We start from the raw sequence: 14,979 nt of genomic DNA, 5'->3' as shown, positions 1-14,979 counted from the left end.
CGCAAAATTAGAGATTACTATTCCTATCAATACCTATTAATATCCCTATTAAGTCCTATAATTATTCCTACTAATCCCTATTAATCTCCAACTGTGCATGGAACGGATACCATAGTAATTAGTTTGCGGTCAGATTGGCACAATAGTTCCCGAGAAACTTCTAGAGTAAATGTGATATTGTAGTAACTATTCTATTTAACACATGTGATATTGTAGTAACTATTCGCTATTAACACAAGGAGACCACTAGAGCACTAATAAAACCAAATTTTTATTATGTTGTTTCAAAAACAATATCGTTTTCTCACACATATGTGACTTCTGAATGAATTCATTAATTTATATAGCCAGGTCACATGTAATTTTGAAGCGCGTTTTGCGCTCTATCGAATCGTGTTATTTGTTACCGTTCTCAATCTCTTCATTCAGTTTTTTTTTTTTTGCAGGCATTTCGACAGCATGGACAAAATTTAGATCTGAACGATTTGCTTGTTCGAGTTCAAACTAGGCTGAAAAGCTGCTGAGAAAGCTCGTGATAACAATGATGCGTTTGGCCCAGGAACCACTAACGAACGTGTGGTACAACGGTGGTTCAAGAAATTTCGCAATGGTGACGAGAGCCTCGAAGATGAAGACGGTCGTGGCTGGTTGACTGCGGTTGACAACGAACATTTGAAAGCCTTAATTGAAGCCGATCCTCGCAAAACCACACAAGAAGTTGCTGTTGCACTCGAGATCGACCACTTAGCAGTTATTCGCCATTTAAAGCTAATAGGGAAGTAACAAAAGTTGGATAACTGGGTGTCAGATGAATTGAACGATAATAAAAAATATTGTCGTTTTGAGATGTTTTCTAAGCTCCTTCTGCGCAACAAAACAACCCATTTTTCGAGCGGATTATGACGTGTGATGAGAAGTAGATCCTCTATGACAAACGGCGACGTTCAGCACAGTGGTTGGATGCCGGAGAAGCTCCACAACACTTCCCAAAGCCGAAATTGCACTATAAACGGTTATGGTGACCGTTTGGTCGTTTGCTGCCTGTCTCATCTATAACATCTTCTTGGATCCGGGCAGAAGTTTGCAAGAAAACATCTAGAGTAAATGTGGTATTGTGGTAATTAATCTTTATTCATCACTATCTGTGCAATGAATAGTTAGTATGATATTTAGTTCACTGCACCTAATCATAACGAAGGTATTTACAAATCTTTTTTCTGTTTATATTGTGCTCGTGTGAAAGTGCTAGGACTTCAAAAAAATCTCTTACAACTTCTGACGATTTAATCTAATAGGCGCTTTCGCTTTGCGAGCACATAATTGGCTGTCTCTTAAATTTCTCTTGTTTGTGGACATTTTAAATTTTATCTTTTAAAAGTTTTGTTTTGAAATTTGAATATTTTTTTTATTTTAAGACATTACACACAAAGTTGCTTGCTTAGTAAGAGTAAGAGGAGAAATATAGATGCAGAGAGAGAGAGAGAGAGAGAGCGAGAGAGAGAGAGAAAGAAAGAGAGGGAGAGAGAGAGAGAGAGAGAGAGAGAGAGAGAAGATACACTTTTTTTCTTTTTTTTTGACGTTCAATTTCAAAAGATCCTTTCATAATAAACTTTTTTAATCGAAATTAGAATGAATAGTTAGCATGATATTTAGTTCACTGCACCTATTATTACCGCTGAGAAGTACTGTCGACAAATTGACGAAAAGCTCCAGAAGCTCCAACGTATGTGCCCTGGATTGGTCAATATGAAGGGACCAATTCTCCTCCATGACAACGCTCGCCCGCATGTTGTTCAACTGATCGTGCAGAAGCTGAACGAATTGGGCTTCCAGACTCCTATTCACCGGACCTCGATCATCACTTTTTGAAGCATCTCGACAACTTCATCCGCGAAAAATGCTTTAAAAGCTGAGATGATGTCGAATCGGCCATTCATAACTCCATCGCTTCCAGAACTTCGGATTTCTACGCTAATGAAATAAATAAACTTGTTACTCGCTGGGGGAAAATGTGTCGATTCTAATGGTTTTAATTTCGATTAAAAAAAGTTTATTATGAAAGGATCTTTTGAAGTTGAACGTCAAAAAAAAAAAAATAAAATAAAATAAATAAATAAACGACTTTATTTTTGCACCAACTCACTCCTCACTTTAAAAATCGGCCTTGTGCCCAATTTGCTCAATGGGGGAGCAAATAAATACCTCAAAGTGTAGTATCTGTTCTTCAGATGCGGCACTTCCATTTCTTGTTCTCTTTCAGTGGAGGAGAAATCCTTCACGACTGAGACAATTTTTATTCTTGTACCTTTTCTCCACACTAAAAAACGACCCTGGTGTCTAACTCTGTCCTGTGGGGAGGCATTGTAAATAGGTACCATATTTAGTCTAGAAGTTTTCTCCGAAGCGATTGGGTCCATCTGGCTAAAATTTTGTAAGGACCTTTTTTATGATATGGTTCACCGAAATAAGTTTTATGGTTTCAGTTTTGAAGTCAACGGGCTATAACTTTTTACCCGTTAGCAAAAATCATATGTTCCTATTGTTTCGCTCATGCTGACTTATGTAAAAATATCCGTTTTTTTTCTTCCAAGTAATTTTTAAGTAATGATTCGCTAGTCTGAAATAGACGTTGTCTAAGAGATCCATTTTTTTAATGTGAAAACCTGTGATTTTGATTGCATGTGTCACGAAGTTTGTTTGGCGTGAAAAGGTTGCAATTTCTTATTGAATAACGAAATCAAACAATGCGTGGCATTGTGACATTTCTGTTCTTAATAATGCTTTGTATTGCTCGGGTGAACGGCAATGTCGGAGATGTCTTTCTGTGGAAAAAAATCATACAAGAAAACACAATGACCTTTTCATAGGGTGGGCGGGAAACTAGGAATATATACATGCATATCCGTACAGATACATACATGCGTGTACGTGTATATACATACGTATCAATCACGTTGACACACCGGTTCTCGTCAGATCACCGAAGTTAAGCAACGCGGAGCCTGGCTAGTACCAGATGGGTGACCATTTGGGAATTCTAGACGCTGTATGTGCTTTCCGCTTATTTCGGCATTGTTTCCAGTCGTTTCGAACCTCCACTTGCCACTGGTATTAAACAATGTCGTCTCAGGAGAAGTGTGGTTGGAGATTGCGCAACTCTTGCCACAAAAATTTCACGCGCAGACACTCTTACCCTGAGTATCCATAGTCTATCAATGTATGTATCTGTGTAATATATATATATATATATATATATATATATATATATATATATATATATATATATATATATATTGTTTAGTTCTCTTCCACTGCAAGAACTTAGACACCAGGATCAGAAAGTGGGATTTAAAAGTCAGTGTCCCAGAAGAGGGCACTCTGGCCTGCAAAAAGTGCCTGGGAACCACGTCGGCATTCCCCGAGAAGGGTGCCTCAGGCGATCAGCAATAAACTAACACTTTCTCAAAGAGAGATGGCAAGGTCCGAAAGGGTGGACCTCCTAGAATTGCACAGAACTAAACTCCCACCTCAAAATCAACAGAAACCGGATCAGTACAGGAATGGTCTAATCACCGTTGACTTTAGAGGCCTAGGATAAAAATTTCTAGCCGAAATTTAATATATATATATATATATATATATATATATATATATATATATATATATATATACCCATGAGACTATGTGTTATAAACCATTTTTTAGTTATTCGTTCTTATATATAATTATGCGTATTTAGTCACACATCCACTCTATATTTGACTTAATAACAATTCTTAACAATACATATGCAGATGGGATCATTAAATTTAGATATGAAAAGCATGTACATCTTGTTTGGCTGAAATTAAATGCGCTTTTCTTGTCGAAACATGCGATGCTGGTGTGTTTAGGCGTCGGACGACGTACGGTGTGCGTAATACAACACCTGCTTTTGATGAATTGTTGAGCTTAGAAACAACAAGTTGACTTCTTCCATGTATTAAGCCACTATTTATATTGAACAAGCCAGGCGTGGAGACATTAGCTCCATTTGTGGGATCAAAGGCGTCATACATAAATATCTAAACATATATACATGAATTATGAATTATTGATGCATTACAGATATAAATATATTTACACACACACACACATATATATATATATATATATATATATATATATATATATATATATATATATATAATGTACATCTCGATACTTTTTTGTGAGCAACATCAGAGGTCCGCTTGAAATATAAAAAATAATAAAAATGTAAAATACAAAAAGTAACATCGTTTTCATGCTTCAAAAAAAACCTTCATATATATATATATATATATATATATATATATATAGTAATTTATAAAATGTATATGGCGATTAATCGGCATATATATTTTATAAATTACTAACTAGCTCTACCTACGTATTGAGCACTTTTTGAAGTAAATACTTAAAGTTTACGCATAAATCTATACTTTCGTATATTAATTTTATGTGAGTAAATGTAGTTATATATATATATATATGTAGTTATATATATATATATATGTAGTTTTATATATATATATATATATATATATATATATATACACAAACACACATACATATAAAGCAACATCTAATGTAATGCATACGCATATATGTGCATATAATTTAAGACAATACCGTCTAATTTAAAACCTACACGTGGATATATTCATAAAAATCGTATAAGAGAAAATACGCTAGCCTGCGAAGTTTAGGCTGGCTTTTTTTGACTCGGTGCGACTCTTACGACCAGCAGTACTTATCACTATACTAAGGCAATTTTATTCTTGCAAACTGCCAGAGTACCCCCTTCTGAGGGGAGCTGGTTTTTCTCCCACATTAAAAACGGCCTTGTGGCACATTTTGTTTTACGTGGGGAAGCAAATAGATATCAGTTGATGTCCGATGGGCTAACCTAGGTTGTCCGTCGGCTACAACGAACAATCAACCTATTGTATGCTTTGCAATACATGTTGTTGCTTTATTTGGGCGTTCTGTTTTTCTTTGCAACCTTTAACAGGTCTATAACATATATAAACTAACATACCAGAGAATAGTTCTTACGAGTAATGTTTTTATGATCTGATTGTAATTATTATTTATTTATATTATTATTTGCAATTTATTATATTAGTAAAATAGTGGCTGGATTGTCTCTATGTCTCTTTATTGGGGAAGTGGTATTTTCCATTGAAGAACCACGTATTTACCGGCTAATTCTTAATCTCTGAAACAGTTACACGGTAAACAAATGGTGATCGTTGTTTCTATTTAACAATTAAAGCTAAGATTTTTCTTTCGCTGCTGAATTTTTTTTTTCTTTGTAATCGTCATTTTAAAGCGGTAAGTTGATTCATACAAGTGCTAAGCCTGCTATATGTTGAATTTAGTATCCACAGAGACGTAAGCGGCATTTTGTTGCTTATTAGTTGTTTTTTTTTTTTAATATATAAAACGCTTACAAATTCTTTAGACAATATAAACCAAGATGGCTGCCGGAAAAAAAAACAAAAAAAACAGACCGGCTGCTTCTCAAAGTAGCTTTTGCTTAAGAGGAAAAAAATATTAGTTTTTTATATTTTCAGTAGATATTTTTTTTTCTTTTTGATACTCTACTGATGTTTTCTTTTAAATTAAAATAATCATTTTATATTTCTCCCGAGAAACAAAAGGACACGGGTCCTGCTATTATATATATATATAAGCCTAACGAATTCTCACGAGAATGAAACGCAGAATATTTTATGTAATATGAATATACATATATATATATATATATATATATATATATATATATATATATATATATATATATATATATATATAAATGTTTAGAGGTACAGAATATAAATAAAGTTTTAAATATAATGGGCGGAAGTCTCTCGAGAGCTCTTTCAGCTATCATCTCATCAGGAGAAAATCGATAGCGTAAAAATAATAATACTATGTCGAAAGTAAAGAGTTCTGATGGGGAACTATTGAATGTGCCCAAAATTACAGGGGCACTAAAATAAAGTTTATTAACGTTTAAAAAAAAACGATTAAAATAATGGCTCAACGAGGGGAAAAGAAAAAAAAAACAGGAGAAACTCTAATCGAACGCATTGTTTCTCTTTGGGGAACTGTGAATCTTTTATCCAGTTTTTTTACGCTATCGATTTTCTCCGGAGGAGATGATAGCTGAAAGAGCTCTCGAGAGACTTCCACCTATTATATATATATATATATATATATATATATATATATATATATATATATATATATATATATATATAGAGAGAGAGAGAGAGAGAGAGAGAGATAGATAGATAGATGGATAGAATATTTTAAAATAAATATGAACAATTTTTATGCGTGAATGTTTGCTGAAGGATGAGCAGACAGGATGTGGTCAATTTTCTCAGACATGCTCTTAAAGATAGCTGTTGTGGGGGCGATAGAGAGCAAATATAAACGCAATAGTGTGAGCAAGTGCTACCCAGAAGCATATATAGCTAACGTTAGGATCTTCTCTGGAGATGTCCCTACCACATGGAAAGCCATCCTTAATGTAGGCACACATTCCATGCTCATGGCGATCTTGGACGTCAGATTTGGAAGTTACGTTTGAATATCCTTTAATTACGAACTCATCTAGGGGAAACTCATCTAGCGAAACATGGATTGGATCGACATAGATCCAATGCATGTTTCGCTTAGGAATAATAGGTCTGATTTAGTTTTCTGTAATTGTGTTTCAACCTCTGAAAGGTTAGAACGTAGACCCCTGATGTTGGAGAAAGAGACATGGTAGTGGGGTTCTACGTTTGAAGTTGGAGATCCGGGTTTAATCGAGTATTTTTCTGGAAACTGTTCATGATGGAGTTTGGAGATTTGTAGAATGGGTCGACAGACTTGCTTAGATAAGGATAGATAAAGCAGGACAGAGATGGAAAGTAAGAGAAAAAGAAACGAAGAAATATATTTTTGTAGCACATAAGGTAAAGCCGTAACAATTACCCACTAGTATGGCATCAAGAAGCCCCACCAGAAGCTACTGCATGGTCCAGAATCCATTCACCAAATGGCAATACAGAATCCCCCGTACGTTGCACCTGCTGATAGGACAGCATTCTTAGTGGTTAATCCAAGGTTCGGGTCCCTCACTATCAAACGAATAACGTCAGCCCAGATAAAACGTTTACCTCCAGCACCCTTACGAGTGACACGGCCACAAAGATAGACAAAAAAAAAATAGAAAAGTTCCAACAATTTAGGCGACTGTTCACGCAAAATACTGCAAACCTAGAATACAGCTTTTTTTCTCCCTTTGTCAGAAAAATCATCCATTAAAAATGAGGACTGCGGACAAATTAGGAGAAACGAGAATCATAGGAACTGCCGATAACGCATCTACAATGCATTGTCGGTACTCCTGCAGTATTTTACCCACCGATTTCACGATCTTAGCCGAGCGTTGATCGACATCCGTCGGAAAACGCCGGAACATGGCGAGCGGTACGATACTCTATCAGCCAATCAGGGCGCTTCAAACGAACGCGCAGCAGACGAATAATTTTCATTGAAATTACACACATAGCGTTTCATTTCAGTTATTTTATTGTTCAAAGTAAAAATACACAGCCTTTCATTTCAGCTATTTAATTTAGCGATAAAAAAAAAAAAAACCGGGAGCTGTTGGAATCATATTTATGCGAATTTATGTGGAGACAAAAATTTGGACACAACCCTTTTGTCTCCATAATAAATCAAATCGCGGAAGGCTACCCGGTTTGGGAAGGAGCTTCTTTCCACATCCTCTGAAAACCCTTTGCTCCCTACTTTGCCTCTCTACAGTCAGTAGAAAATCTTCCAGTCGGAACTAAAGATAAACAGTAATTGTTGTGTCCCCCCCCCCCTACAAACATTACTGAAAAAATAAAAAAAACATTGTTGTTACTGTTTAATAACGTTTTGTTAAAAACAAACAAGAAAAAAAAACATTGAAGTGTTTATTACTGTTGCTTATCCCCCCCCCCAAAAAAAAGCTATCGGAAAACAAAATGAACCAAAAAAAAAAAAAAAAATATTCAACAAAATAAATTTATTTTACTTTAAAAAAAACTTACGGTAAGTGTTTGTGATTTATTTTATCCAAATTTTTTGTATTAATTTTATCCATTTTGTTGTGTGTGTGTGTAATATCTTTTCCTTGTAATGTTGTTGCTATTCACATACTTTTAGCGTTCTTGCACCGTAGCTCCGAATTCTCGGCTTTCGTCGGCGTTAACGCCGAAAGCGTTCGTCAACGCTCGGCTAAGATCGTGAAATCGGTGGGTAAAATACTGCAGGAGTACCGCATTGTCTACTCTCCATTTAAGAAAAAAGTGATAATATTAAGTAGTGTACTAATATAAGTTCAATTGACGTAGTTAAGATGAAGTATAGAGATAGATTCCCTCTCACTAACTGTCAATTTATGCTATCTTTAAAATCAAATTTGTAGATATAATGGTTACATTTATGGACGAGAAAATCTATTATTAAATAAAACAATCAGCAAAAAAATAAAATAAATATCGCAACAACTTATCTGATAAAGTTCCCGTCTTCAAATACAAACTATTAAAGGACTTTTAGCTTTGAACACTTTAGCGTTCAAAAGATTTTTTAACCGTTGAAAACGTGATTTTCTTCCCAACTTGGACTAGTGACGTTTTAAGGAATTGCGAGATACAGGGAAGAGGCGGGACCTGTAAATAGAATAGAATTGTCGAGTCTATTTATACTATCTTTAAAATCAATTTGGTAGATATAATGGTTACATTTTTGGACGAGAAAATCTATTATTAAATAAAACAATAATAAAAACAAATTATATATTAAATACTTAAATAAAATTTAGTAAATGTTAACAAGAAAAGTTAATATTTAGTTAATATTAATGCAGCAAGAAAAAATATTTTAATTTGTAACTCAACGCATGGACATCTGTTATACTTTTTATTTTCTTTTTGCAAAAATTATTGATTGGCTGGTTCCATAATTTAAATTCATGAATCCAGTCCGAGCCCAGTAGGTTCCTGGCATTTCTTAGTACATAAGGTTTTAATTTTTTCGTCTTACCTAATCATTTGACGTCCGCTAAAAATTCACCTTCTAAGGTAATTTGCGTACTATTAAGGGCCTTTGTTGCTTTGCGTGTTCTCAGTATGTGGGTTTATTCAATTTCTTTTAGGTATTTAAATTTACTATCGGAAAGTCTGAACCCGAATCGAGTTGCATTTTTATTTCTTTATCATGAATTTTTATAGTTACATATTTTCGTAACCCTTCTCCGTTATTTTCAGTCTCCGTCAAACTCAGATTTTGTATTTAATTTTATTTCTGCAATGAGTACATTATTTTTATTTTATTTTATTTTTTTTACATATAAAACATTTTCTTGATAAATTTGGACAGTTTTTAAACCAATCCAAATTACCACATCGATTACACGAAGACGTATTTACGGAGACGGGATTTTCTTTCTTCAAATTCTTTCTTAGATTTATGTCAGTATGTGTTCTTTTTCCTTAGCTTCTGTTTTATTTTTTACGTGTTTTTTGGATTGTCTGTCTACTTTTTTTTTATCTGCGCGATTCCAGCTTCGATATACATCTACTCGTTTTTGATAATTTCTATTTTCTAGCAGTCTTCCGTTAACTTTTGTAGGTTTAGGTTTAGTTCATTTTCTAATTTTGTTAGGACACGTCTCCAAATGTCTTCATCTCGAGCAGAAATCATTCTTTGCGAAAATACTAAACATTTAACATTATCTGCACTAAGGCCTGCAAATTTGAATTCGTCGAAATGTGTATTTACCATGGCTGCGTATGTTGCGAAATCATCTTCCCCATTCTTCGGAAAATTCAGACATGACAAACGCTTCTGGAATAAAACGACTTTAGGGCTAAATAGTTCTGTAAGATGTTCCACCGTCTTGGCGAAAGATGATTTCGACGTTTTACATGGTAAAATAAAACCCACAAACTTGTCATGCTCGGCCGTCTTTAATTTCTGTAATAGTAAACGAACCCTTGTTTTGTCCGATCACCGTTTGCAGTCGATACTAAAAAAAGACATTTCATACCGATGAAAATAAGCGTCAAATGATGTACCTTCTTCAGATCCGCAGCAGAAATTGTCAACTGCATTCCATATTGAGTCTTGTTAAAAAGCGGTATTATTATCGGTAGACGTGTTGATTTTCATATTGCGTAATTGTTGCTATTGTTATTGTTGTTATCCTCCATCTCAGCGGTTCTGGTGTTCAGATAATTGTCGTTGCGTTTTTAATAATTGTTGTTGTTGTTGTTGATGATGTCGTCGTTGTTCAATTTTCAGTTTTAATAATTGTTCTAATGAACTTTGGAAGAGTCCATCCTTGTATTATGAATAAAATACAAAATTTACGGAAAATTATCAAAACCGCGTTCGCATAATAAAAGTGTTAGTATTTTTAAAACAACTGGACACCTCATTGCCACTTAAGCAGAGTCGATTTAGGAGAGGTGTGGTTGTGATTGCGCAACTTTTGCCTCACAATTGCACACGCAGTTACGCTAACAGGGGGTATCCATTATCTCTTGAGACTCAACGGAGGCATCTGTAGTACAAGTTTATTTTTTATGAATCCCCAAATTTTAGAAAACAAGACGTTTTTATCTATTTTGTTAAATATACTTTGTTAACTATATAGTCTGAAAATGGTATATCTCATTCAACACAAAGAATCAACCCTGGCAACTAACAGGGTAACTCCCCACTTCCCATAGCTCCAAAATTGGGTCTAATCGTCGCTGTTAAAATAAAGTTGTTGAGAGCAAAATACTATGTTAATGCTGCTGACGATGATGATGATGACTATGATGATGATGATGAGGATGGTGCCAAATTCGGACAAAGGTTGGAAATCACCGATTTTCGCCGCCAGCAAAAACAAAAAAAAGTGGACAAGGAGGATCTTTCCTGTTCGGGATCTTTTGTTGTCGGAGCACTATCAGCACCAGTCCATTGTGGTAAATTACAGTGGTTGGTCAGTAGGCCCTGCGCGATTATTTCTTTTAGCGTCTTTTCAGTCTTGATTCAAGAGACGATGAGCAGTGGTCAGTAATTTCCATTGCTTTTGTCTGGCCACTGGGTCCGTGATAAATGGATAAGGACATTGGACGGACACATCCTGGGCGTGTAAACAGCCCTAGATACAGATGTGTTACTGTGCGGACTAATGAACCGTACAGACAGAAGGTGGTTCGCCGGCGGTAGCCTGGACATTAAGGAAAGTTGCGGGGGGAGGGGTCTTAGTGAAAAAGGTAATTAAAACAAATTCGGACATTTTAAACATGAGGATGCATGTGACAGACACACGGATCGATCGACAAATGCGGTCTCTTATATAAATGCGCGGTCACATCTGAAATGCTGTTTCAAACATACGTCTGACAGGGTAAAAATATGCTGCATACAACTTACGTCTGAAAATTCTGTTTCAAGCTTGAATCTGATAGACCAGCGGAAGTGCTTTTGTAGACTTTGTTTGTGACAAACAAACGAAAATACCATTTAAAACTAAGCGTGACAGATAAATAGGTGGGACAGACCAACAGAAATGATATATCAAACGTATTGGCGACAGACTGACAAAGACACAATTTTAAAAATGTTACAGATCAACGAACATCTTATTTACAAATTGAAGTATGAAATGCTTGAACATATCTCCACTAAGATAGTCCGATGTGCGTGTGTAACGTTTAACAATTTTTACCTATTTGAAACTTAATCTTTACATATAGACCGACAGACAGAGACATTAATAGAGATAGTTGGGTGCATCATCTAAAATAAGATACGTCGATTTAATTTGTGCGTTTAGTAATATGATAGACATTGCTTGGAGACAAGGTAGAAAGTGCCGGTTAAGAATCCGTACTTGACAATCAGCCGGCCTGGTACGGAGTCAGAAACTGACCCAGTGCCTAACGGACTGAGGTACGTTGTCTGGGTATCACCCAGGAGTCCACCCTTTCAAGCCTTGTCACCCGGCTTTCGAGTGGAGTAAGTTCATTGTTTGCTGCCTGAGGCGCCCCGACTGGTGAATACCGACGGAGATGCTCAGGCAACTTTTTTTTTGCGAGTCAAGAGTGCTCCCTCTTTAGAGGAGCTTGCTCGAATCCCCACTTTGCCGACCTTGGTCAAATAATGCTGTGGTGGGTAGCATTTAAATACCTACCTCATTACAAATTAAAAAAAAAAAAAAAACAAAACGTTGCAACACATTTTAAACTATTGTTGTTTTTTTTTTTGTTAATTTTTTTATTTTATTGAACCTGTAACCATTATTGATTTGTAACGTTTTCGGTCCGCATCATTCCTACTTTTATGCAGTTTGATACTTGAACGACCTCCTTTAGTCAACCAAAATGGAGTCATCTTACATCATGATAATACTCGCTCCTCACACAGCACGACTGACCAAAGATATTCTAGGAGAATTTGGTTGGAAACTCTTGTCTCATCCTTCACGTTCTCATGCCCTTGCTCTTTCAGATTATCACTTAATTTGAGGATTACGAAACGATTTAGAAGGCTTTAGGTTATCATCAGGAAATGAGGCTGAACATGAATTGGATTCATATTTCACATTTAAATATTTTTTATAATCAAATCATTTATAACCTCGTTGACAGATGGAATGAACTTATAGAGATCAAGGGTCGTCATTTTTCATTTTCAAGATAAAATTTTAAATCGGCAAAAACTGTTGAACCGACTAAATAAAATTTCGTTAATTTAGCATCCTTAAATTTGATATGTCATTTTTTTCGGTCTGTTACGCTTACGTTTAAAATAGCATTTTAATGGCCTATCATACTTAATTTTAAAATAGCATTTTATTGGCCTGTCACGCTTAAGTTAAAAATAGCATCTTAATGGCTTGTTACGCTTAAGTTTAAAATACCATTTTAATAGTCTGTCATGCTAAAGTTTGAAAAAGAATTTTCCTCTCATGAAATGAAATTCTAAATGAACGCATAGTACTTTAGATACGTCCAATACGTCTCTTAATAAAAGGTTCTGTCTGTCAAATGTATGATTGAAATAACATTTTCGTTTGTCTGTCACACTTTGGTTTGCGTTAGTATGTCATGTTTAAATTTCGAATACACATTTTTGCATACGTTTAAGTTTGAAATTAAATTTGAGCTCAGTCTTGGTTGTTACTTCGGCAGAGTCAAGAACATTTTTGAAATGGTCTTTTCCTTGTTTGTAACGTTGTACACACGTTTACACACCGGACCCAACGCGTTGTATGCAATTTAGGGCGCAAAGGAGACCAAGACGAAGAATAACTCGAACTCACCTTTTTCGTGTAACGACGACATTTATTTCCGGGTGATTCGGGAATAAACCGTGATTGTGCTCCTTCCCTCTTACCTCTGCTCTCTCGAACGTCGTTTCAAACGTGCTCTCGAACGTGATGAACGTGATCGTCGGTCTGTGCCCACGCTCTTTTTATAGTCTTTATCTTTGCACACGACTCGGCATTTGCATACGCGCGTCCACGCTCTTTTACATGTTGATTGCGGTATGTTGTTGGTTCTGTAAAGTTCTAGGATATCCATCCTGCCAGGCTTTGCCTTCTCCCTTTGAGAATAGGTTAGTTTATTGCTAATGGTCTAAGGCGCTTCTTCAGGAGAATAGCGATCGGGCTGCCCAGGCTTTTTTCTTTTTTGCAGACCAGAGTGCTCTTCTGCTAGGGCGTTGGCACTTCACTCCCACTTTCTGACCCTTGTGTCGCACCATAGGAATGAAATAAATACCCTGGAAATGATACTTTTAAAAGGCTTCCACGCATCTCAATAGTAGACTATGTCAGTCGTTTTGTCTGTTGGTCTGTCACGCTTTAGGTTGAAAAAAAAAACAAAAAAGCTCTCGACTAAATGAGCGTATCCCATGAATACACATTCTTCTTTTTCTTTTTCCAAAGAATAAAGCCTGCATTTGTTCGGAGACGAGTCGACACCAGCCATCAACGTGTTTTTGTCAGGTCCTATATTCAGCTTATTGTTCAACTCCAGACAATCACTTGATAAAAGTAGACAACATGACTGGAACAAAGACAATTCTGACATTTAGGCGTTTGGACCAATGGTTACAAATGCAGAAGAATGTTCTTGAGGCTCGCTATGCCCCGAAACTGTGCTTGAACTTTAATCATTGGTCCCCCACCCATTGTAAAACATTCTCAATAAACTTTCGTCTATCTATATCTACTGTCAATAATTTCCCTTATTCTCTGTCATGTAAATTCCATGACAAACGTTTCTTTTTATAGAACTGTGTCTAAACATAGTATCACGAGACTGCTTCCCAGCTGAATGTATCAAAATCGTTTTCAAGAGAGAAGAAGTAAGAGAGAAGACAAGATCAGCCAAGATTGAACTCACTACACGAGTTTGTAGTTTAATTCAAACTTTGTCGGCAGCTAATATACCAGGTTGAAAAATACCAGGTTGAAAAACTGGCGCGGTCTATCCTTTTCTCGAGGGTAGATGGGCCTCTCTTAAGTAATAACTCGATTCTTCGCCAGGGCTATCAAGGGTATTTTTTATCGTGACACAATCACTAGATGGCTTGCCTACCACGGCTTAAGAGAAGCCCATCTACCCTCGAGAAAAGGATAGACCGCGCCAGTTTTTCAACCTGGTATTTTACCTCGCGGTACATACTGCGCTTCGCCTTCCAAAATGGTCACCCATCTGGTACTGACCGGGCTCAACGTTGCTTTACTTTGTTATTAATGCTGAAATATAATAACGATATTTCTCCATCCGTATTACGACATACCAACCATTGTGGGGTTATTAAATTTTGAAACGCAATCAAAGACCATTCGTTTCTGTTTTACGACATTTCAGCGTTTATGAGGTTATTTAATGT

Source organism: Euprymna scolopes, chromosome 37 (genome assembly GCF_053919585.1).
Source record: "Euprymna scolopes isolate OS-2025 chromosome 37, ASM5391958v1, whole genome shotgun sequence".
Taxonomy (NCBI): domain Eukaryota; kingdom Metazoa; phylum Mollusca; class Cephalopoda; order Sepiida; family Sepiolidae; genus Euprymna; species Euprymna scolopes.
Note: the sequence above shows the minus strand (reverse complement) of the source record.